Source organism: Anas acuta, chromosome 2 (assembly GCF_963932015.1).
Source record: "Anas acuta chromosome 2, bAnaAcu1.1, whole genome shotgun sequence".
In the NCBI taxonomy this organism is placed as follows: Eukaryota; Metazoa; Chordata; class Aves; order Anseriformes; family Anatidae; genus Anas; species Anas acuta.
Window position 1 is genome coordinate 10762443 of NC_088980.1, and position 21922 is coordinate 10784364.

General features: G+C 39.3%; 1 protein-coding gene across 6 annotated transcripts in view; it reads left to right on the forward strand.

The window, feature by feature from the left end:
* The first annotated feature begins 11596 nt into the window (after window positions 1–11596).
* The window catches only part of ZMYND11 (zinc finger MYND-type containing 11), a 105848-nt gene continuing 95522 nt past the window's right edge, over window positions 11597–21922 (forward strand). For 5 of the 6 annotated variants that reach the window (XM_068673467.1, XM_068673466.1, XM_068673471.1 and 2 more), the window contains exon 1: window positions 11597–11807. The gene's annotated coding sequence lies outside the window, so the exon portion shown is untranslated. The remainder of the gene's footprint in view (window positions 11808–21922) is intronic. The other variant, XM_068673472.1, reaches the window with a different exon arrangement.

The following is a 21922-nucleotide window of genomic DNA, read 5'->3' on the forward strand; positions in this document are numbered from 1 at the left end:
CCAGTAATATTAATTTGTTGTGCCTTCTCACTGAGTATTTAGACAGTGACAAAAAAATATTTTTCCCAAAAGAAACTGTGGAATAGGAAGCGATGAGTAATACTTCTGTGTAAAGAAATAATCAATATGATCTGTCTTCTATTGTTAAACTGAAAAATTCATAAATATGTTCTTGTAAGCCACATGCATGATGTGGCTTACAGTAATCTTTCAGTGGGTGTTAGTGGTTATTACAGTTTGAATACGACAAACAGCAGTACAGTTTCGCTATTACTCTCTATTTCATAGGACCACAGGAGGAATACTACATAATCACAGCAAGTATTTTTATCATAAGCCTCAATTTAAAAATCTCTAGCTTCTTGCATGAAATCTGTCATACCTGCTTCCTTTCCAGTGCAGTTCTAAAAAAAAAAAAAAAAAGAAAGTTTAAACAATTCTATCTAGCCCTTTTTAACATCTGACAGGGACAAAAATAAATATGTGATAGAGGTTGTTATTACTACAGACCAGATTTTTTTTCCAGTTTTTATGATAATGTTCTTCTAAAGGAAAAAAAAAAAAAAAAAAAGAGGTTTAAGGAACTTTAGGTTATATCAACTTTTCTCACTTATGAAACTTAATTTTATATTTTAACATCTCTAATGTTGTTAATGAAGGAAGGCTGTATAATTATGCTTAAATAAATTTTTCAGATATCATTGTTTCTTGCTAACTTAAACATGTCTTGACAAGTTAAGAAAACTTGTTTAAGTAGTTCCTACTAGTACATTCAGATCACCCTCTTATTGCTTGCTCTATTTGTAGTTGCTTTGTAGTTCGCTAGCGTTAGCAGTAACAAGCTTAGTTGTTTAAGGCAATAGTTACAGGAAATTTGCTTTGATTTCAGGGTGGTCTGTGAATCAACTTATTCTGGATTAAGAATTGAGCTCACATAAAATTGCATAAATCAGAATATTATATATACTTATATATAAATAAGAAACAATGTCTATATATTGACAAACTAAGTGCTAAGGTCCAAGTACATGGTCACTAATTTTTTTAAATGGTTAACATGAGAAGAGAAGAGAAGAGAAGAGAAGAGAAGAGAAGAGAAGAGAAGAGAAGAGAGAAGAGAAGAGAAGAGAAGAGAAGAGAAGAGAAGAGAAGAGAAGAGAAGAGAAGAGAAGAGAAGAGAAGAGAAGAGAAGAGAAGAGAAGAGAAGAGAAGAGAAGAGAAGAGAAGAGAAGAGAAGAGAAGAGAAGAGAAGAGAAGAGAAGAGAAGAGAAGAGAAGAGAAGAGAAGAGAAGAGAAGAGAAGAGAAGAGAAGAGAAGAGAAGAGAAGAGAAGAGAGAAAAAGAAAAAAGGAAAAAAGGAAAAAAGGAAAAAAGGAAAAAAGGAAAAAAGGAAAAAAAGGAAAAAAGGAAAAAAGGGAAAAAAGGAAAAAGGAAAAAAGGAAAAGCAGAACTCAGGAACAGTACAAGCCAGACAAAATTCCTAGTGGGCTGTTCAGATGAGAACATCGTTTTTTGGAGGTGACACAGTTTAGGAATCTGAATGTAAGCCATGATGTGTCAGTTGGTTTCAGGGCTAGAAAACTGGGAAATAATTTTATTTACTAACACAGACATAATGTTTTTGGTATGATCAAAATAGTAACCCCAGCTTTTATCAAAGATTTTGTAGAAGGCATTCTGCTTTTCACTACCTCTTTTTGAAGCCTCAGCTACAACAAATTCATTTAGTTTCTCATCAGTGACTACGGACACCATCTAAACCTTAAGTCAATAGTGTAACAGCATTTCTATAGACTTCCAACTCAAATACAGTAAAGGGTTTTAGTTTCTAATTTCATCTTCTTACTCTTCCTCTAATCCATTTTACTGTATTTATTGCAATAATATTCTCTTTCATTAACTACACAAGTTCATGTTCAACTAGTTATCCACGAATGCCAGGTCCTTTTGGAGTTACTAAACTATTGAGCCACAACATAGATTCTCTAGCCTTATTACTGTGATCTGTATTCCTTGGGTCTGAAAGGAAGAATTATTTATTTTATTTTTTTAAATAATATGAGGTCACCTGTCAGGAAAGTTGGAAGAATCTTTTTACAACACTTCTGGTGAGCTTGTGAGCTTCCCCGTTTTAATTTTTTTTTTTTTTTATATATATATAATTTTCAGTATCATACTTGATCAGCTATTCCTAGAAGGATAATGAATTACATTGCTGTCATACAAATTGTGCTCAGGTTTGACTTTCACACTCCCAGGAACACTAAGCTAGAATTCAAGAGCAGAATTTTGTCAGTCTGTATTGCGTCAAGTGATCTAGTAATATTACCCAAACCTCAGAAGGTACATCTTCTCATTATACTTTGTTTCTGGGAAGACGTTCAGACAAACTGCCACCATTACTTCATGGCAAGGCAATTGCTCACACCTCCCCACTTTCCTTGAGCCTGGGAATTCCACAGGGACTGAATGAAAATATGAAAATGATTGCAAATAGCACAATTTTACAATACAATTAATATTCTGTAGGAGTTCTGCAGATTATATCTTTTTCCTCCTGGACTTCACATTTTAGAACTGGATGAACTGGATGCATAACTCTGTTATATTTTATCTTTTTTTTTTTTTTTTTTTTTACCATCGGGAAGACTTGAATGCTTCCACTGTTGTAATGAAAAGGCAAGAGAAGTTAGCACTCTGTCCATCTGGGTGGACTTACTACACAAATGTGGACACAAATTTACAAATTTGGGATACTTTACCTCAGAATTCACATATATTAAAGCACATAGCAGCCATGCCACTACCAGAAAAATACTTTGAGTTCATCCTCTAGTCACTGAAACTCCCATGAGAAGAAATATTTTACTCTTGTAACTCTTGATTGAACATGATATTCATATACATCGGATGGTACTTCCCACTTGACACAAAGTGTTAATTTGTTTCTTCGTGTATCCCTACATCTATATAAAGTTTGTGGAAAAAAGTCTTTTGGCTGTTTGAAAAAACAAACAAACAAAAAAATAATAATAAAAATAATAATAAAAAAAAAAACTTTTGTTTTGGTCTTAAGAGTTCTTGGTGTTTCTGTGTGTTTGTTTGTTTTTTCCTCTCCTAATATTTTCCATTACCTGTTCATCACTGTCCTTGATTTCCAGAAGACATGCACTACCTTGTTTCTTCCTCATATATAAGGTGTTCACTCCCACCTTACATGATCAGTGTGCAGTACTAGGAAGCAAATACAACTTTGTAAGTAAATTGTCACCTGTTCAGGAAAATATGTGATACAATGTTTTGTTTAAAATCTCTGCAAAATTTTCTTATGGACACGAGGAATAAATTGGTCCAGAAAAAAATAAATAAATAAATAAATAAATAAATAAATAAATAAATAAAATATATATATAACCATAAGCTTTGCTGTGTGTAGATTTGCCCTGTTCTCAAGCACTATGAATTTAATTTTAAAATACAGAATGTTACATAAGAGGACAGTTTTCAAACACAATTCTGTTATTGTCATTCCACAATTTTTGTGTTTGTGTCATCCAGAGATTTCAGAACTACCACTGTGTTTTATTCTTGCTTAAAAAGTAACAGAATTTGCTTAGACTCAAATATGGTACCAGCACTTCATGTTTAGTTTGATCTTATGCAATGCAAAGTATTTCTACTAGTCTAACAGTAGTGTTTCTGCAATTTTGAGAGGAGCTGAGATGAGACAAAAAATGTCTTAAGAGCTGTACAACTATATCACATACAACAGAGATACAGGGGAAATGGGAAGGAATCAGAAGAAAAATTATTTCGGATTCCAGCGATTTGGAAATCCTTCTTGGTCCAGAATAAAAAAAAAGTTATCCAAGTCCTGATCCCAGGGCTACTGAATTCAGTGGGAGTCTTTCCAGAGACTTCAGTGGGCTCCATAGGCTCTGCTCCTCCATTAGCAATTTTGCATATAATGATAAGCTTCAAAGCTTGAATGAAGGAAATGGGAGCATTTTGTACACACAAAACTAAATAGTTTTAAATATGTTTTTTAAGTTAGAAGCATGAAAAAAAGTGCTTGCAGGATTGGTGGCTACAGCTTGTTCCCTTGGAACAATCCATCTATATTTGATGAGGGAAATATTAAATGGTAGAGATAGTCCAGGGAGACAAATATGTTGGATTCAGTATTCTGCTTTTGAGCCACAGTCTTCAGAGAAGTATAGTACATATTTCCTAACTTGAAATGTTGCTATTGTTGTTGATTAAAAAATAAAAATAAAATTAAAAAAAAAATAACTTGCACCTTAGCAGGATTCTTTAGACCTTTAGAGACATCTGAGAGAAAGAAGGAGACACAGATGGCTGTATGCCTGTGCCAATACCTTGATGCTGTGTTAAGCTTCTCAAAGGCAACTTGAGAAAGTTTAACAAAGGCAATTATTTCCTAAATGAATGTGATAATCATTGTCATCTAAAAGTTGTCATCTATGACATCCACATAAATAATTGAGATGAAAAGTATTATAACCTACAGCCAAGGACTGTAATGGGTTAGGGCTAGAGATAAATCTATCCTTTTATGTGAACAAATAAACAAAAGTGGCAGTAGTCCAGTAGTAAGCAGAGGCTATAAAACATGCAAATACTGGAAATAAAATATGTGGGGTAATTTCTCAGCATGAAGGATTTATTACTTGCAGGTATAGAACACAAAATGGATTATCAAGATTACCATGAGTGACACACACTTTTTATGTGATACACACAATCTTTTGTTCAGCATGGCAAAATCTCTGTTTTTGTTTGTTTGTTTTTGTTTTGTTTTTGTTTTTAATTTATGTTTTCAAGATAGAGAAAATGGAACTTTTTAAATTCAGCAATTGGGGATATTCGAAGTCACCGGTTCAATGGTAACTGTTCTCTATATAACCTCTTAATAGCTAACCATGACTTTTGTATACTATGCCTGGTTAATATAGGAGATAAGTTAAAAAAACACATTCTTGTTATTAAAGTTAATAGGATGTTATTAAATTCCTGTTTTAATATTTCTTCTTAGTGATTGCAGTGGCATCTGCTGAATGTAATGCAGCTATTGGGTAAGATAAATAGGAAAGTACATAAATAGTATCTATTAATTCTTGTACATATTACTTGCCCTGCATTGCATTTAAGATCAAACAATATATAATCTATTTGTCCCAGCACTCTTTTCAAATCCTATCTTTTCAAAGAGTCGCATTTTAAGTTCCACTTTGGTTACTTGTCATGACATTCTCTTTCAATTCTGTCAGTGTAAGAAGGTTGTTAGTAATAGGAAAATTAGACTTGAATATTATGATTGGTTTTGAGCAAGCATTTCCTCGCACCTGCTCAAATTATTGAGCTTCTTCCTGGCAAATTCTTGCTTCTTTCTTGCAAATTAAATTGGTGATAGTGGATCAGAACTAATTTATCTTACCCATCATATTATCTTAAACTCTGGATTATAAAAGATGCTTTCAAATAAGGAGTCAGAACCACAGAATGACAAATGTAGTTTTGTCTGTGTGTTATTTAATTATTTATTTCCCTACATTAGCTTTCATCTTGATCATAATGGTTCAAAACCAACACAAATGTTGCTATTAATTATGACTATCCCATACAGCCAATCAGTGATATCTCAAGGAGGTTTATTCAAGCTGCAGATGACATCAGGCTACATCAAAGCTGCAAACACATCATCATGGCTCCATGCCAGGCCAGCTTCAGTCTGGAAGGGATCTTTAGCTCAGGCAATGTGTTAGATTCGAGAACGGTTCTGTTCCAGAAACAATTTTACCACTTTTGCGTAGCATCACAAGTGGCTAATAAGCTGTCTGAGGCTGGAGCTAATGCCATGCAAAACACTGAGTTCCTGGAAATTGGAGCTTGGGAAAAAGCTGTACAGAGCCACAGCTGGGTAGCTCTGCATATGATCAGCTTGGGTCCAAGAAGGCTTATTAGCTTCAGTTCAGTACTAGTGATAACACATTATCTCTTTCAGAAACATTTGGATGTCTCAGCTCTATACACCGCAGAATTGTGTTTACTGGAAAGGCTTGTTAATCCCAGTGAAGTGCCACATGCAAGGATGCACCAGCTTGGGTCCAGCACTGTGTCGGGGCTAACAAGCCAACTTTGAACAGGGAAGGCTTTGAAGCACGGGGTAGAGACAGAGTAACCCTGCAATAATTAGCTCAAAGCCAGTGCTGGACCAAACTCGATCAAGCCTGGCTTGTCATGAACTGACTCTTGTGGGCACTTTGCAGTCTCTGCATGCTCCTAATGCACGCTGTAATAGCTCCTGTACACAGGTTTTTTCACTGTCTGGCAATGGGAGACCCCACTTACCTAGAATAGAAGATATTTTTTTTTATTATTGGCAATGTTGGCATTTAATTTGATGCACAATGAAATTCTAATTTCTCTGCAGTTGCAACACTCGTGTCTCCTTCCTTAAAAACTCCAGGTTTATAATTTCTTTTAGTAACAAAATATATCACGTATTTCCTCATAGTGATAGCTGTTTTTCTGGCATGCTACATCTCCAGTCACTGCATCCTCATAAAATAAGAGTAGATCCTATTTGACTCCTTTTCACTCTAATATCAAATTTCATTTTTGTGCACTTATTTTGCACATAAATAAATTATGTTAGATATTACACCAAGAATAGACAAACCTGTGTGAGATAAATTCAGTATACACTTTGAGGCATACATTAAAGCTTTTTTTCATGTCACATGTTATAGCACCTGCTCCTGAATCTAAAATACAGTAGCCAGATGACACAAAGTATGAAACCAGTACAAACTCACTCTGTTGTTTTGAATTAGTGAAAAAATATTGAGATAAGTTTCCTTTGGCAGACTGTATGCTGAATCAGGCATGCAGTTTTCATGAAGCATAATGCTGGCATAAACACGTGTCGTGTCATATGTCATAAACATATGTCAGTTTACTCACAGGTAAACTTTTTAGGATAAACCACTATTCCCAGCTGTGCATGAAAATCTAAGGAGTGAACACAGTGAAAAAAAAAATGCATTTTGTATCTTAATCTACATCTACACTTGCCAGGCTTTTCTCTCTGAATTATTACCAGTGATAATACCTACAAGGTTCTCATACGAATAAAAGACTGGCCATACAAAGTCAGACTAAGGTTCACCTCTCCATCAAGTACTGTCATCAACAAACACCCTAGGTTCTCACTCCTCCAGAAGATCTTTTTGAAATTATTCCTGTACTTCCCCCTCCCCCCCCACCTTTATATTAACACTCTTCCTTTCTTGTGTCCCACTGAGTCACAGAATTCCTCATCAAGCTCCAAGAGTCACACCTAGAAAGCATTGGACAGCCAGTCTGCATGGCCAAGGGCAAAGCCAGGAAAAGGAAGCCAAAAAGAGAGGATCCTGGCTGCTGCAGGGTCCACTTCATTCTTCATCATATCAATTTTGCAAGGCCAGCACCATGCGTTATCCTGGGATAGCTTCAGAGGACAGCAGACATTGCTGGGGGTCCTCTTCTCTGTGTCCTCCTCCGGAGGCTGCTCTTTTCTTTTTGATGCCCAGGGAGAAAAAAGGAACAGCATAAGCTTCTCCCTATGACTCTCCCATCCTCCAACTGTTTTCAGCTCAGTGGATTTCCTGAGTCTGTTGTTATTAAGGTTTTGTTCCCTTCCCCCCAACTTCCTAAATAAAATGCATTGCTGAGATTTTTACTGCAAAGAAAACTATGTTGCTAAGCTTTGTTCTGATGAAAAATTTACACTAATTTGCTGCATTAATACTTCTCCGATCACAACACAGCACAGACCTGCCTCTCCGGAAACACATTTAAGCTCTGTTTGTTTGAGTGTGGCTGGGAGCTGAGCACACACTAAAGTGGGCTGGCACCATCTGCAAGAGGCAGCTCTCCTACAAAGATCTGAGCACCTAATGGGTGGCTTTGGTTCAGGAAGATGGTAGAAAGTGCTGGAGGAGAAGGTTGGGCTGCGCATTCATTAGCCTAGCAGAGGTCCTGTGCTGGCAGGACACAACACCCCCTGCTCTATCAAGTGCAGCATTCAACATTTTCACAGTGCCGAGCCTGGTGTCTGGAACCCTCCAGCTATGGTCGACTTCTTTTCACTCACGTTTGTTGTATCACTGAACAAAGAGCATGGCAAAAAAAAGAAGTGAGGTATGAATAAAAGGTCCTATCCACACATGGTAGCATTGTCCAGTACTAACACTGAAAGCAAAATGATCTCTTGAAAAGGAATAGTAGTGTTTAAAAGGAAACTGCGGGCAGCAGCAGTCTTCTTGTGCCCAGAACATGTACTAGCCATAAGAAGAGACCTTGGGAACACAAGCACCAGCCAGGCACATACGTATTTGTGCCCACAAGAGTAGCTTCCAACGGCTTTCAGCTCAGGAACATCCCAAGCCATGTGGATTGTGTGGCTCCAACCTGCAGTGAATTTCTTTTCCATGAACCTGTCCAAGGACCCCTTTAACTCACTGCAGCAAATGACACTCTTAGGCTGGACACACGTGCTGGCAAAACTGTGCTGCTGCTTTCCTCGGCTTCTTCTCCTACCCTCCAATACTGCCTACGAGTGAAACAATACCGACAATGACACTACAGAAGACCTGACCAGCATTTAACTGGCAAAAGTGTATAGCACACGTGCAGCCTGATATATTTCTATTGTATGCACTTTTACTTGAAAGGAAGCAACTTTATTGTGTTTGCTTTCTAACACTGCAGTAGTGGTGCATTTTCTTTTCCCACAACCAAGTAAGAAAAGAGATTGATGTCTGGACTCCTTACGATTACACTACGAGCTATTGGGTTTTGATGGGTAAACTCGTTCCCAAACTGAGCTCCTTCAGCCTGAGACGAGCCTGTCCAGCTTCAGACACCCAGCTCCGCGTTCGTCCTTTCCAGGGACCTTCGAGGCTGAGGAGGGAAGGAAATGCCTGAATTTCCCCCAGCCTCCCTTCGCCTCTCACCCGCTTCAGCAGCCAATCCTCGCCCTGGGGAGGGGGGGCTGGAGACGGCCCCAATCCAGCGTTTGTATTAACAAACATTTCCCAGCGCCTATGAGGAAACATGCTGCTGCCCAGTGCTGTGGGAGGGTGGGATTTCCTTCCTATTGTCTGCCTGTCTCAGCCTGCACGGCTTCGTGGTGGAGTTGCGCGTTAACTGTTTAAAGCTCTTCGCTCGCTTTGCCGATGGAAAGTTAATGGCCAAAAGGGCTCTGCGAAGCGTGGGTAGGAGATAGCAAACTAAACGCTGATAAATGCAAGAACTGAAGCTAACCAAGACCAGCTGGAGCGACTTCAATTCTTTATCTTAATGAGCATAAAAAAGTCTTTCCAATGCAGTGAAAAAGAAAACAATTGGAAAATGCCTCATTTTTATCCTTCAATATGCATCACAAAGGTGATATAATGAAAATGGTTAGCTGGGGGATCTAAAGAGGATGTCAAAGCATTTCAAAACAAGGCCCACCAACACCCGTATATAAACTACATGCCTGTTTCTCTCCAGTCGATTTAATTCACTGCCCATCAGCTCACACAAGGTAAAGTAGTTATGGTTGTAGACACTCCCTAAATGTTTGCTTTAGGATACCTTGTTCTTTACAAAATCAAATATTTGTATCCTGAAACAAATATTTGGAGACGGTCCAGACTACCCTTTACAAATACGTTAACTACAACAAATTGTTGGCAAGCAGTGGATTCCAGGAAAAAAAAAAAAAAAAAAACACTGTAAGGTAAGGCAAACCATAAGGATTCAATCCTGCATATGCTTCCGCATTCATGAAACTGCGGCCTAAATATTTATTTGACAGCTCTCTATGGGACCTGAGAGATAAAGGGCTAAAACCTTTTTATACTGAAGATAGCTGAACTTCTGCCTTAAGTAAATATTTGCATAGGTAAGGAGAAGGCACTGTGTCAGAGTAATAAATCTTCTCACTAAAGAACCAGAGAGTGGAATTGGAGCTTTGTCTTGGATGTATGCCAAAGAATCCCCCCAGCCAACCCAGTTGTATGGGGTATCTGGCTGGTTTAGCTGAAGAATTAAAGACGGTTCTGTATGCTGCTGGGTAGGCTTCTCTCCTCTTTGCTTCTGGTTGCAAAAATTGGAATGCCTAAAACACACCCGCTTGAGCAGACCTGCCAGCTTGACTGAATGGTGGAAACTGTAGAAATGATAAGGACCCAAACATTTTTCTTCGTATATAAATATAGCTCAGATACTATTTGTGTAGAGCAGGTTTCAAAGGAACTTAAGGCGGCCAAGCCACCAATATCCCATGGAAACTTGGCATATATTTCAATCAAGCGTCTTTTGAAAATTACAAGTCTTAACAAAATCTGAGCCAAACATCACAACTAAATGCTTAACGTAAGGTAGCCTTTTTGTAATTACACTGACACTAAATCTCTTCCTGAGTGTCCTTCTTACTTAAAAAATTGCCTGTAAATCTAATTTACTTTTTATTAATGAAAGCAATATCATGCAGTTAATAAACTATAGTATCACCGTTTGGTATCTGCCCAACCCCTCAAGTACCCTTTGAAAACAATTACCAGCACTTTCTTTCCTATTTATTTTAGATAATGTAAAATGTTCTTTCATATTTAAATACACAACATAAGTAAAGCTTTATCACTGCCATTCAACAAGCTCTTATTTGCATTTTATTTTTTTAAAGTGGAGGTGAAGTCCTGATGTAGCAGTCTCAAACAAAATGTGGTTTTAGACACTACTAAAAATTTTATTTACTAAACACACTAGAGAAACCTTCACTGTTCAGAGTGTAAATTTTGTTAAATTATTTGACTGAACAGGCAGAATGGATGCAACTTTTTCATTATTAGTATTCCAAAATTATTTTAACAATACTAGTGACTACTCAGGTGAGTAAAATTATTTGCATGCATAAATTTTACAGGATTAAACTTATAGTGTATTTTAATAAAGTATGTCACAGTGCTAGTCGAGTTTAATCAATTATAAAATATGTTACTGTTCCATTATTTAATTCCTTGAGTATTTCAGAAACTTTAGAATTCATTTGCTTAGACATTTATGAATAATTAATATTTATCTCATAGTCTATGTAAAAATAGGATTGAAAGTACATGTTTTCCTGCTACTTACATACATACATATATATATATATATATATATATATATGCCTCTACAGTTTCGTATTACCTAGATTTTCTAATCCTGCAGTGAAAGTGTGGACCCATAATTGGAACACATAGCCAATTCTGGGACAGAACACTGCTTCTATATGCTTTAGTTTCTGCTGCCCAAGGTGTGTATCCACTTTTAAAAATATTTTATGGTATTTCTCCAAACTGGATTTCACGTTAAGAGGTCAGATAACTGGTAATTTTTTCTTCTGCAATAAGAGAGGATCCAGATCTAAGAGTGTGATAAAATACATATATAATAAATAGTTAAAGATCCGTTTCAAATGTATTATTAAAAAAAAATAATAAAAGAAACAAACAGCAACTCCAGCAGACACCACTAGAGTTCTCCTTCTCCCAAATATCCCTAGCACCATCCTAAACCCTGTTTACCCCAGAAACCTGAACTGTGGACAGACAGAAGAGGAGAGAGAGAGAGAAAATTCAGACACAATAAAACTCTGAGGGGAAAAATATGTGGAAGGAGGAGGCAGCAGCGGCCTGGGGAAGGGATTGAAAAGTTTCCCCTGGCTTAACTTCTCCCCCCCTGCAGCAGCAGAAGCAGCGGCAGCAGCACAAGGTGAGAGAGACTTTTAAGTCTGGGGAGGAGGGGTGTGTGTGCGGGAGGGGGGGTTGAATTTACAGCCCTGTGGATATTTCTCTGTCTGCCTCCCTGGCTTTGGGGTGCGAGAGACACCGTGTCTCATGCTGGGTGGATTTTTTTTTAATATGATGGAGGATTATAAACATGGCGCCTTAAAAAAACTACAAAATCATGTACACACTGTTCCAAGGAGATGGGGGAGAGGGGACAGGGGAAGGGCTGGGCACGAGGGGAGGGGGCAATCCTGCCCCGTGGGGGAGCATATGGGGAGGGGGGAGCAATTATACTTAATAATAAAATGTGTGGGGCTGCGGGGGGGGGGAGCGTGGGGGGGGCGACGGGGACGGAAGGCGGGATTTTTATATATATGTATATATATATATTATTTTTTTGGAGTGGGAAGGATCATCTCGCAGCCCGCTTGGAAATCGAGAAGAGGGGGGCCGGCGGCGGGGCGCGTGTGATTATTAACGGCGATTATTTTTGTCCCTACACGCCTTCCCCGGCCGGCTTTCGGCTTGGAAAAAAAAAAAAAAAAGCCGCGGCGGTTTCGCCAGACTTTCAGCACGGGCCGGGATCGGGTCGGGGCGTGAGGAGGCGGTGGGGTGGCCAAGGGGCCCCCCGGGGGGAGACGCTGCCCTCAGCGCTCCGCCGGGCCTGCAGGGCGCGGGGGAGCCGGGGACTCGCGTGAGAGGCGAGGCCGAGCGGGGTGTGGCGCAGCCCGGCCTCGGCCCCGCCGCCCCCCCGGCTGTGTTCTCAACAAGCTTTGCTCCCCGCTTTTCTCCCCCTCCTCCTTTTTTTTTTTTTTTTTTTTCCTTTCTCTCGCTTCTCCCCCGCCGCCCCCGCGTTTCCTCGCTGGGGTTTGGTGGGGTGTGTGTGTGTGTGTATGGGGGGGGGGGGGGAATGTCTGCTTGGGTCTCGGCCCGAGTAATGGCAGCTGCTCGACAGCGCCGAGCCTCCTCCGCAGAGGGGAGACGGCGGCTCCCCGCAGGCCGGGAGCGGGGCCATAACTCCCCTTCCCCGCGGCGGGCAGCGAGAGGGACGGGGCTGGGGGGCGAGCTCCCGGGCCCGGCCCTCCGCCCCCGGCCGGGCTGCGCCACCCCCGCGGCGGGGACGGCCTTAAAGCCCGGCTCTGCCCCGCCGGGAGGGCAGGTTGGGGGTGGCCTCCGGCTTCCCCAGCTGCGGGGGGGCTTCGTCCTCTGTCCTCGGCCGTGCCGGCCCTCGGGCTGCCCGGGGCCGGGGTGAGGAAGGGGTCGTGCGGGGGGCGCCTCCTGCACCCTCCAGGAATAGTTGACTCGCTCCCCCCTCGCATGAAAGGGACCTCCGGGGCTCGGAGGTCGGGTTTTAGGAAAGCCCAGACTGCTGAGCCTTTCGGCGATGTGTTTTTTTATTATTATTAATTTTTTTTTGTCTTACTTTCCCCCCCGCTCCCCGCCCCTCCAAGCCGTGTCTCCGCACATAACTCCGGTCTGTGCACTTTCTGAGGCGTTGTCCTTCATCATCTCCAACCTCAGGGATTGCCCAGAGGCCTATCTTAGCTCCTTTCTTTCACGAAGAAAGGATAAAAGCATACATGGGGGGGAGTTTCCTCTGGTAGGGATGACGGGGAGCCTTTCTGTGCCTCCCTCACCTTCCCTACGTTTCAGAAAAAAAAATCCTCCCCTAAAATATTGATGTTACAGACTGGAGAAACTTTGCACATCTTTCGGGGCTTACCCTGAAAACGGCGAGCTTAATTTTGGAATTTGTTTTATTTATTTATTTATTTCTGCAAATGTGGCAAGCAGAACTTTGCAAGCTGGAAGAACTGGAGCGAGGGGTGGCTCGAAGAGAGGAAAAGGGCTGGAAAACTCTTTAATTTGGTGCTGGTTGGTTTCATAATTGCATAATTTGGTATTTTAATGTCTTGGGATCATTTACCACAATCTTTGTATTGTAGGAGCAATGCTGTTTGTTGTAAAGTAGTTTTGAAAGATCTTATGCAGTGGAAGGGGACAAATGCAGAAAATGCTTTTTTGTCTTAGTGATAGTGGGTTTTGTCTTTGTTTGTTTTTGTTTTTCTTTTATTTCCCCAATTTCGTTGCTATTCTTTGTAGGGAATCGTTTAATTCTTCAGGGTGATCACTGAGACAGGTGTGGGGGGGTAGAGTGGGAGTGGAAATGCCAGTGCATGGTTCGGGTTGCAGTCCCTTGGGTACTTCTAGTCCCTCATCCTTCAGCATGAAGGACCTGGCATCTCTCCACGCCTTTTTTTTTTTTTTTCCTCATAATTCTCTTATCAACCATTCTGAGCATGCTACAGAAAGCCTTTAGGGAAGTAGACTGCTTGCTGACTGCTGTTTTATATAAAAGTGAGCGGCGTATTCTCCCAATAATTCCTGTTGTGGATTTTTGGTTAATGCCAGCTTTCCCATTCCTAAACAACCCTTTTCTGTCTTGACCAGATATTTTAATGGAGAACAGGATAGGGGTAGGTAGTACTGCAGAGATCACCTCATCTTTCTGATTGAGTTTGGTTTTATGAATGGGGAAACGAGTTGCTATCTTGATTGACTGTCCCATGGGTCAGTAGTCTCTACAGTCATGGAGAGGCACCTGCAACTTATACTTGGTGTCAGTTTTAGCCCCTAAAGGACAGAGGGGGTCTCCTGGAAAACTCCTTTACCCATAGAAAAATGAGTTTTCTAATGAGCCGGATAGCGTGATGGAAGTTACCTAGTGATGAAGTCAGCAATAAGGGGAATTCTGAGTGTGTGGATGTTGGGTGAGGGTCTTAAGATTTTGCTGGTGAGCTAGGAGAATGTTCCCATTCCACACTTCGGAGCTTTGTCACGCTAATTTGACAGAGAAGTGCTTTCTGTGAAGAAGTGAAAAGAATCAAGCTAATTCTGTCCATGATTTTTTTTTCTCTGTGTTAGTAAGCCAATTTAAATTGGCTCATTCATTCTAGTTTATGGATGTACTTCACGTATCAGAATACAGGAGTTTAGCCCTGCTAACAAAATTACACCTGGTTGAGTTTTTCTACCTTCACACACTGTTTGTTAATGTACTACACTACTGAGTGTAGTAAGTTGGAGTGTGATCACTTTGATGCCATTGTGAACAAGAAGTGCAGGGGGCTAGAAATGTCCTCCATTGCAGTTAAACTGGTGTATTTTTTTTCTTATCTAAACAAGCATTTACAGATACTATTTTTAAATGCAAATTTAAAAAATAAAAAGTTTGGTTCCCATAAACCAAAGTTCTTAGTGGTTTGTCTTACGTATTGTGAGCTAAAGCAATATTTCCTAACGCTTCAGGAAAAATTGAACACTAATGAAATAACAAGAATTTCATGGCTGTAATCACTATGCTGACAACATACATAACTGCTGGGTTGTTTGCTGTGGTCTGGTGCTGTGTCCATTCTGTTTGGAGGTAGGAGAAGGTCTGTATGCAGCTAGTGTTCAGGTCTGCAGATCCCAATTGCCCTTGGAGCAGAAAGAAGAAAGAACTTTTAGGGAGAACTTGAGGTTTCCGTGGGGAAAAAAGCCTGGCTCATCTTTTCAGCCTAACATCGTCTCAAGAGCAAATGAGCCAGTGAAAGGCTGTGAAATGTGTTCAGTATTTCCACTTTGCTGAGATGTGCAGCCTGCTGGGTGCGGGCATGGTGCTTCTGGAAAAGAAAATGAGGTGAATGGACAATGAAACTGGCCTGAAACTCACCTGGAAGTGGTGTGGGCTTCACTTAGGCTGTTCTGCATTTCTATCAGTGAATTGTATCATGGGGACCTCTGAACTGTGCTAGCTGCTGTCTCTGAATTAGGATGAAATGCTCAAGTAGATAAAAGACAAAATTTGAAGATGTTTTCTTAATTTTAGGTATCTAAACCTATCTGTAATTGTCTGCATTGTCTAATTTGTTACAAAATTCCAGTGTTCCACACAACTTGAAAATCAGGGAGAATTCCAGAATCAGAATTGTTTTGGAATTGGCTATCCAACTCCAGTTGTGAGTTCACGAATCTTGGATACAACTAACTAGTTTTCCTAGTTACTGCCTTCCACGGTTTCACAGAGCGTTTAGCTCTCAAAGTTTGTAAGGACTTCAGACAGTGAAATCTCTTCAGGATAAAAGTCCTGAAAGAGGAACAGTGTTCTAATAGCAGATGTGTTATGGGGACTTCTGATTTTCTTTTTGAACTAGTTGAAGGGTTTTTAGCTACATTCAGAGCAGCGTAAATATAAGCAAAATAAGTCTTTTATCCCTGATGTAGGTTGTTACAAGTACTAAGTCGAACTATAAACAAAATTAATCTATCCAAAGTATGTGTGGCTCACATACCACTGATAAACCCGGTTCACAAAATGCTGAGCTGTTTAAAATCACTGGCCATATGTGTGTACGTTTACTTTTTAAAAGTCTCAGGATGTGGTGAGCACTCCCATAGTACTTACATAGTACTTGGAGCGTGGTGCCCTTGGTAGCTGGGCAGTGCAGCCTACGTCATCTTTTATGTAGCTCGTACATTTTGGTCTGTCAGAGTCGCTTGTGGTAAATGTTGTGAACAAAGATTGTTCTTGTCAGGTTCTGGATGATTTTCGATCAGTTGAATGTAAATTTAGCTCATAATTGGGTTATTGTTCTAAGGTTTAATCTGCCAGTTGGGAGAATACAGCTTGCAAAATAGGTAGTTTATAAGATGAGGTCATGATTCTGTTTTGCAGGAATTTCTTAATAAGTTAACCCTTACGTTCCTGAAAATAAGTTTTAAATAATTTTCAGTGCATTACAAAGATGCAGATTCAGTAGTGGTGAAATTGTATCTTGCAATCTATACAAAGTGAAGAATAAATGTTTCAAACTTTTTTTTTTTTTTTTTTTTGTACAACTCACATCTGTCTTCAAACCATGGAAAAGAAATGTTTCCCCAAAAAGCCTTACTTTCTAAATGTAATGTATGTAACTGGAAGTGGGCTGATAGGTGCTGGAGTGGCCATGCATGGTATAATAAACACTGTGGCCTCTGGCTGAACGTGTGAACCCTTATGGCACACAGAGCTCTTTGATTTCAGAGGCCTGTCTGCGTGCATCGCTCTTGGAGAGCAGGGCTGTGTTGGGCCATTTCTTTTTTTTTCAGTATATCCAATTCTGGGCTTTAAACATAGCTTTATTATCTGTTTAAACCACTGTCTGTCATTGAGCTAATTGGGCAAGTCTGAACTCTGTTTGTTTTATTATTTATTTATTAACTAAGCCATGAATATTGAATTCATGCGAAGAGATGTGTTTTAGTGGTGACTAAATAACTGCATAGTGGATTTCTAGTGTTATTCGTGTTTCAGGAAGAGTAAATAGCTACTTGTTCTAGCTATGCTGTTTCATCGAGTATCTAAAGTCATAACACATGCAGTTGCAGTTGATTTGATATGCATCGATACAAGATGGCTGCAATCAATTTCTTTAAATATACAAGTTATTAAAGGGGGAACTTATTTGAATCATAGAACTGTACAGTCCTTGGGGCTGACGTTTCTTACGTTTTAATAATATTTCATTCATATTGTTTTTTATGTCCCTGTTTTGTTTTCTTTCCCCCTGAGACAAACAGGATCTTTTAGTCTTGTTGGCAGATGACAGCAGGCACACTGGTGAGGCACTGTGACACGTCCATGAACCCAAGCTAAAGCTCATGGCATCTAATTTTAGGCCACACAGCTTTGGTAACATCCCGTCAGAGCTTGACCTATAGCTCTACCACGCAGATAAATCCAAAGCGTTGTTATTGAGAGTTTTGTATACAAAAGACTCTTCGATTTTTTTTTTTTTCCGATCTCTCATTTTCCCCTCCACACTGAAGTACAAAAGTTTCTGCTGTGAAAGTATAGAGACATATAATTTGAATTTAAAATACACTATTGCTTAAAATGGCAGGCCCATAGTATTTCAAAATTACAAACATATTAAAAATTGTAAGTGAAGTATTGTTATTAGTGCACCAACAGAATAGTTTTGAATATACCTGTATACTATATTCAGTATTTTATTCCAAGGTTAAATAATTGCAGAATAAACGTTTTAAATCAATGATTATGACTCTGCATACAATTCTGAATTGCAGTATGGTATAAAACAAATTCTTAAATAGTTTTAACACCAGAGAGTGAAACCTGAAGTGTTATTCACTTCTTGGCTAAAAAATAAAGTGGAGCATACCTGCCAAAATACCAATAACATCCCATTTGCCTTTTCTGTGGGAATTGCATTTTTGCATGCAAAGAACTGGTCTTGCTCTGTTAATTCATTTTTGTCCATAATAGGATAGGACCAATTTAAGATCTAGTTACTTTAAAAAAAAAAAAAAAAGTTAAATATATTGGTGTTTACCCATTTCTCATGTTTCATTTCCTTTTCCTTTGTTAGCATGTTAAAAATAAACACGAAACCAACTTGCCTTATATTCAAGTATATGATTTTATTGCAGCTAACTTAACTAATGCTTCAGCTACAGACTGTAGGAGTCTGCTAGTAGGTGTAGGACTCACAAGTGGCATTTTGGAAAGTGGGTATTTGTACTTTGATCTCGTGCACTTACAGTACGGCATTATTATCTGGTCTTTTAAAGATAGGTGGATGGGAGTAGCAGGTGGTGACTCATGGGATATTGTACTTAGTTCACTAATTTTAGCAGAGTGATTCTTATCTTACAACGTTAGGTTTTATTGGAACCTTCTGGAGCGGCGATGAAGTGAAACAAAATGGAGTTGTGGGAAAATGATTAGTGGAATCCCAAAGTAGCTAGAAATAATACACAGAGAAAAATAAAATTATGTTGGATATGTTACTGCTCAACAAATCTTTAAAAAGATCTGAGAGACGAGAGCTTGCTTTGACTTTGGGGGCAAGCTTAAACCCAGTGGTTTTGCATAAACCCCTCTCCCCAAGCAATTACTTAAGATTCAGGTTCAAAATTGTACAAAATCAAAACAAAAGAATTGCTATTTCGTAAAGCGTAATCACAGGCTACTGATTGTTCACTGATGAAAATTGATGATGTTCACTGCAGAAAATTCCTTGTTATCGGTAGGTTAATATTAATATAATGATGGAGACTTTGGTCAGATAAGCATTTGTTTCAGACTGACATAAAAATGCATAGGCCTTGGAGCATGCTGATGAATCAAGTTTATTTTTCATAAAATATGCAAAAATTAAACCTTTACATAGGACACCAGTGTCAAGGAAGAGCACAGTTGCAATTTGTTTTGCCTATATAATTTTTACATAATATCTTGGAGACTTCTGCTGGAATGTTCAATGTCGTGTTGGCATTTTTCATGCCTTTTGAATATCAACTGTATGAATATTGTTATTTTAAAAACAACAAAAAAAAATGTACATGCTAAATTTTACATTGTTCCCATTGAAATTAAGACAATTTACTACATGAACACCAGTTTTTAAAGGAATTTACACTATCCATGAGAAAAACATGGATAGCGTAAAGACATGGATAACATTTTTCTGTTAGTGGCTTTTAACATTATTTGTGTGTTTCTTACAGTCTGTATAGGACAGAAAGAGTTAATTATTAATAAAGGAAACTGGTAAAAGAAGAAATGTAACTGTTATTAGCTATTTTCACAGGAACCAGGCTGGCACCATTTTTAGCTTCATATAAATACAGTCGAGGCTTTAGGACATTCCTAAGAACCGACTGCGTGAACCTTTTCCTGGGAAGCTGGATGTTCCAGTGTCACTCATCGTGCCTGTCAAGTGACATTTGAAGATAATACAGCACACTGAATAATACAGTGTTGATAGTAACGTTTTCTGAATTTAAAAAAAAAAGAAAAAAAGGGAAGAACTTTATTTTCACTGATCAAAATAGCTTTCTGAAAACTTTTCTTGGTCTTGGTTAAAGGTGGGGGTGGATGAGAGGGGTTTTGTGCTTTAATCAGCAGTTATTCCCATCGATCGTCTGATTTCTGGATGTAATGTCAGGTTGTTCAAAAGTAGTCAGAAGTATTAAAATCTTTACTTTTTTTTTTTTCTCAAAAAAAAAAGTTTTATTTTGCTGACACATCTTTTTGAGGGAGAGGCTGCAATTGGGTGCTGATGCAGATCTGAAATGCTCCCAGGTATGCTGTGGGAAAGCAAGAAACCTGGCTGCTTTCAGCCTAGTAACTGCATCTTTTAGTTCTGTAGCTTTGTCAGCCTCTTCTTATGTTGACCTGAAGTAAATAGGCTCACAGGAAATACTTGGTGTAAGAAAGATTCTTCCTTTTCCTGTGCACTTTCCACTCCTCTGGGTCCCGGGAGGCTTCTTTATAAAACCTAATTGGAAGCATACCCCCGACTCCTTTCTGATTCCAGACCTGAGAGCTCCTCTTCTTACTCAACTCCTACCTTTTAGAAAATAGGGATTAGCAGTCAAGTACCTCCAGGTGTCAGTTTTATTAGGTTTTCTAATCCACATTGACTTCCTTTATCTGAAAATTTTTAAAGAGAGAGTTCTACAAAAAATAACCTATTTACAAATCGTCCAAGTGCAAGCCTAATTTGTATCCCCAGCTTCTGAAGATGTGTTGCTTTCAATCACGTGAAAAAATTCTTGCCCCTCATAGTGGCACAGGAAATGCTGACAAATACCAGCTAAAGGTAACCGAAGGCTCAGATGCTCTATGTCCTGGTGCACCAAGGAGCAGAACAGCGTTTGCTTTGCCAAGTTCGTGGGTAAGCCCTTGCAGCCTTTCCTGGGCCGGTGGGAAGGAACGGTGCCCAAATTCCCACTTGGCTCCTCTTACATGCCAAGTGCCTTTCTTGATCAAACTAGCATGTCATGTAATCCAGAGTCTGGCAGTGGCTGGAGACAAATCTCAAATGTCTCGTAGAAAGGAGCCAAAAATCACCAATTTTCTGATGTAGGCAGCTGTAGAGGTTTTTTTCTCCATGTTGAGTCCCCAGCAATGATCGTTTAGATCTTGGTTTCTGCTCTTATGCAGAAAAGTGTGTTGTTTTTTTTTTTTTATTATTCCAAAATATTTTTTTTGAATATTTTAAATTCTCTTTCATATAATAATAGAACATTTATGCTAATAACATTAAAGCCTGCTGCTTTTTGGGTCAAGCCTACTCTTCTGTCCTCTCCGAATGCCTTGCAGCCTTTGTCTGCAGAGCTCTTTCTCCTCTGGTATTTATCTGGAGCTTCCTCCCCAGCTGCAGGAAAGAGCCATGTGTACCTGCCTCTTCGTGCGCTATTTGATGGAGATAAGAGATGTCGAGGTGTGAGTTAATGAAAGCCCGTAGCGGTTGTCTGTCGAGTGCAAATAAGAGCTGGGAAACGCACATATGAAAGGAAGAAAGAGAGAGTTTGATGTGAAATGTGCATTAAGTGTAAGTCTGGGTACACACGTCACAATATGTGTGTGAGAGGGCCAGTTAGTTTGCTAAAATAATTTGGTGACTCTAGTGCAGCAATATTAGTTTACACCTGCAGAGAATTTTCTCCTGAGTGTCTGGGAATGAGAATATGTAATGAAGTGTTTGTATATGACTGACAGAGAGCGAGCGTGTGGCAGCGAGAGCGCGTGCATGCATTTTCAGGCCTGATTGATTATATAAAAAAAAAGAAGAGTTGAAAGAACATTATTTTAAATTAACATTCATTATCTTCATGCGTGATATAGCAGTTCACTTTGGACCAGATCCTAGCACCATTATGTTCCTTGAGCAGAGACTGTTTGCCTTGAATGAGGTTATTCAGTATAAGAATTGCAAAATGTAGGCTGATTTTTGACACTAAAGATACATTGTTTGGTCACCATATATTAGAACAATACTGTACTATTTCTGATAGGAAAACACGGATTTTTTTAAAAAAATAAATACTAACATTTCTTTGAAATATAAAGTAAAAAGTAGGAGGAACCTTTTCTTGGGTCTCTAATCTTATGCTTGGAGATGCTTGCAGCCATTTTAATTCGTGCTGCGTGCATTGATCTAGCAGTTAGATTATTTAATCACACTGTGGCTAGGTCATCTACCTATCAGACACTGGGAAGGAGCTAATATTGTTGGGCTTAGTGGCTTCTAAGTGGCATATCTG